This window comes from Micropterus dolomieu, unplaced genomic scaffold (assembly GCF_021292245.1).
Source record: "Micropterus dolomieu isolate WLL.071019.BEF.003 ecotype Adirondacks unplaced genomic scaffold, ASM2129224v1 contig_13279, whole genome shotgun sequence".
NCBI classification, from domain to species: Eukaryota; Metazoa; Chordata; class Actinopteri; order Centrarchiformes; family Centrarchidae; genus Micropterus; species Micropterus dolomieu.
In genome coordinates, this window is record NW_025742265.1 from 1,984 (window position 1) to 6,368 (window position 4,385).

Here is a 4,385-nt window from a genome sequence, read left to right on the forward strand (position 1 = left end):
CACAATCATCTGATTTAGCTGTGACAAACCTTTTTACTTAGGTACAACAAGTCCAGAATAAAATGCAGTGCAAGGAATACAATTATTTACAGTTAATCTTGCATTGCAGCTAAGGGACCCGTCTCAAGTAATTGGCTACAGTTATGTAATAATGTCACATATACTGGATATGAAGGTGGATCAAACGCAGAGGAGCACAGTATTTATTTCCATTCTTTACACACATTACACAAGACTATTAAGGTAAGCAGAGAGTTGTAAAAAATCTTGAATGTTCTCCACTTGTTATCCTGTAGTTCCACAGTAATATTTGGGCTGTGGGCTGTATTAAAGTATCCACTGTTCTCCTGTACTCTATAATCACACAGTGACAACGAGCTATGTGCTGTTCTCCCATTCTCACTCATATTATTTACACATAAACAACAAGGCATGTAAGATGAAATATAAAAGGTATATTCTTTTGGTTTATTGTTGTTATTGTGATGCTCTCCTACTTCTCCTTCTTTTTATCCTCCTCTGACAAAGATGCCAGTGACCACATCATGCTACCTCCTCTTTCTTCTGTGTTTTCTGGCAATGAAAGAAATAAAACAACACATCAAATAATTGTTAATAATAACTATCAAGATTAAAGTTAACTTTAAATTCACTCCATTACCATACATAAAACATGGCTTAATAACAATCACGTTTAGCATAAGCATCAAATAATGCTTAATAATAACTATCAAGATTTTGGATTTGTTTTACAGTCACAGGTATTAGCTTAGCCTATGGCATTTTACACCGCATAAATTAGCCTAGTGGCTAGCGGACCTTTCCTCTTCTCATAGCGTAACAAATTCCATGTATTATTCATACTATGTCATACTCACCACTGGTTAAGTCCCTGCATCTCCCGAAACAACACCACAGTTGAATTTTCAGCCTGAACGTAGTCTACGTTTTGTAGGAACAGCAGCTAATTGTAGTTAGAGCAACAAGCTGGCAGACTGCTAAGTGCGAGCCCTCATGGGACCCATAGAGATTGCAAAGCAGCACCCACAGCTCGGAAAAACTGCCTTTACATGAAAGTCTATGAAAGCAATCTAGGCGATTTTCAACCAGACTGAAATCACCCCAAATGGGCGGGACTCCGTGGAACACGACTTGATGCTGATTGGACAACAATATTCAGAGGCAAACTGTCTGTAAAAAAACAGCCACAGCTAACTAACAGTGTGGTAGAAAGTGTGAGAAAAAGACCCTGCCTTTCCCAGTTTGGTGGTGCGTCGCCCTAATGAACAAACCGCCCCTGACAGACAGTAAAGGTAATGTTGGTAACCTGCAGACTGAATGAATAATGGTACAGATATTTATTGTAGTGTTTATAATAATAATCGTAATGTTAATAACAATAATAATAACAATAGGATTAGTAACAATAGTTGCAGTAGAGGGTGTCGAGCAGGAACACGGGGGCAGCAGGCGACCCGCTGCCACAGATCCAGACTCCACAGCTCCAGAGCCAGAAACACCTGCAGGAAGTGATAGGAGAGAGGAGAGGGACGAGAAAGCACAAGACTACGGGAAAGGGAAGATGTCGAGTTAGTAACATGCATTAATGGGATCAGGGTGCAAACAGAGGGAGTGAAATATATATATATGGAGGTGGTGTTTGCCTCCTGAACCTAAACTGGAACCTTTTAGTAGAGGAAGTCTCATTCTGTTGAAGTTGTTGGACTGTATATACTGTACATGAATACATACATATTCCTTAGGTCTAGGCTGATGGAGAAAATTGGTTATCAACATCTTGAGAAGAAAAAATGTAATTAACAGTGGATTTATACCGTCTGATAAAAAAAAAAAATATATATATATATATTATTTTGTACTATTTATATATTTATTTTTTAATTTCTTTTAGATTTCCTCCCTGGAAGCCACAGGGACCACAATACAAAAGGTGCCACATGGGACATCCTTGTCCATATGTTCCATAATGATTGGATTTGGAAAAGGATTACTGTGAAAAAAAACTTTGGGGATGCTCGTGTGTAAGTAATTGTGGTATATATATTTAAAACAATCTGAAGTCACACCGCAATCTTAGGCAGAGTTCAAACTGACATTAGCACTATTTAAAAAAACACAACCATGCTTTTTAATTTGATTGAGACCACTGCATCAACGCATAGGATTGGGAGTCAGTGCAGGGGGCTTCAGAAAACACTGCAGGGTCTGTTGGCTAAAAAGTCTTAATGCCACGCAACACATCATCATCTGGCAAAGCAGTGAGTTAGCCAAGATATGTGCAAATACACATTTCTGGTAGACTCTGGAACTTGACTGCTACATTATGATTGTTTTAATACACGATAGAACACTTTTGGGCGTGACAACTTCCCAGAGTTGTTATATCCTTTGTCATAGTATTATAAACAGTTACACAGTGTTTGAAGTGTTAAAATAAAACACCAGCTCTCTGCTGGTTTCAGGTCGTAGCCAAAATATAGTTCATTACATAACTGCTTGTTACACTTTGTTTTTTGTCTAGATGAAACAAACAAATAGTGCATTTCCACCTGTTTGAAGTCTTTACGATAAGCTAACCTAACTTGCTTCTGGCTGTAGCTTTTATTTATCATTCAGACACTTTCTAACAGATTGTCTAATCTAACTCTTGACAAGAATGCAAATAAGCACATTTCTCAAAACTTGTCCTTTAAAAGTCAAACAGCAGACAGAGTCTGAAGTTTAAAAGCAAGTGGTTATGTGGATCCTTTTGTAAAAACTGTTGGTTGCAATCAGGGTTCATGAAATTTTGTATGAAAATCTCCATGTGTGATTACAGATGCTGTGAGAAAGAGTCATATCTCCCTTGCTGCCATAGAAGATGTCATCCTAAAGCAGAAAATATGGTGTTTCAACCTGGCAGCAGAGAGGGGAAGAAGCTCTAGGAGGAGTACCACTGTCGGCATCCTTACCAAAGATCAGCCCATTGTTAACTTCGTCTTGTGAAAAAAGTGTAGGGTTTCTGCATGTCTTGAAACATGTTGTTAAAGGTGGAATCCTTGAGATAATAAATAAAACATTTTTGATAATTTTTATGGTTGCATTTCATTTGTCCAATAATACATATTCAATGTATTTACAATCTGTAATGACTTTCCTTAGGATTTTTATTTTTAGGATAAAAACTGTGTACGGAAACTATGCATTTAGGTCATCCCAGTCTATTATTTTACCTGTTATGAGCATCACTGATAACTAATGGCTCTCTTACGGCCGTAGCAGAGCTTTATTAAAGTTGAAAATACAAACCCAATTTTCACAGTAAAACCATTTAACTAAAGAACCACAGGGTGGCTTAAAGGATAGACAACATCTACTGTATACAGAACAGTAGATGTTGGTCAGCTAGATTTTAGATATTTCTGTTTTGGTCAGATGAGCCACTTTATGAAAGGATCCAAATTGGATCCGGGCCGTTTGAGCCACTCACTGTATGGGCAGTGGTGGAAGAAATACTCAATATTCATACTTAAGTAAAAGTACAGATCCCACATGAAAAAAGCACCTGGTTTTAAAAATACTTATGTAGTACTTTTACTTTTGATTACTTATCAAAATCTATTGATCTTATAAAACGCAATCTATCTTTTTAAATTCACTCAATACAGGTTTGAACACAGCATTATAAATTATAAGTGAATCACAATAAGGAAAACTGCATCACAAGAGGACAAGTGGATATCTCCTATACATGGGGAGGATTAGTCTGCGTTATTGCTCTGCTGGCGTGGTAGTATCCCCTTCAGACCCTCTGACAGACACAGAACCCCATTTGGGACTTTGGTTATGTTAAGATGAGACAAGGAGGCAGAAACCAAAACTAACACTTCTCAATTTATAATCTCACCAACAACCCGCACATGTTAACTTCAGCACATATCATAAAGTGCAGCTCACAGTCCCAAACAGAGCAAGGTTGGCTTCAGTTTTGAGATGTTTATATTGCAAAAGGGTTAGGAGGGTTAGGGGGTTAGGGTGCAAATTGGTCAGCGAATTTGTTAGATTTATCATAACAACTGTCCGCTAAACACTTATTCTTACAGTAATTTTGCCTAAGCACTCACAGTTATTTCTGTCTTTTAGTGACTGCTGTTCAATCTCATAGTTGTTTTCAAAAGTTTTGGTAGCTATTGCTACAGTACTTTAGCTTAGCTGTTAGCGACTTTAGCTTAGCAGCTAGCGATGGCTTCTCCTTCTCCCTCTCTCTCTCCCACTTTCTCCTGCTCGGTGTGTCAGATGTTCAGTTACTCCTTTGCCTCCTTTAGCGGTAATGGTACGTGTAATAAGTGTAGTTTATTTGTAGACATGGAGGCGAGGCTCAGTGA

At 38.0% G+C, this 4,385-nt stretch overlaps 1 long non-coding RNA gene across 1 annotated transcript; it reads left to right on the top strand.

Moving 5' to 3' along the window:
• Positions 1–1,932: 1,932 nt before the first annotated feature.
• LOC123966365 lies at positions 1,933–3,093 on the top strand. Its single transcript, XR_006823959.1, has 2 exons — positions 1,933–2,042; positions 2,840–3,093. It is a non-coding gene; the product is annotated as an uncharacterized LOC123966365 (long non-coding RNA).
• The last annotated feature ends 1,292 nt before the right edge of the window (positions 3,094–4,385 follow it).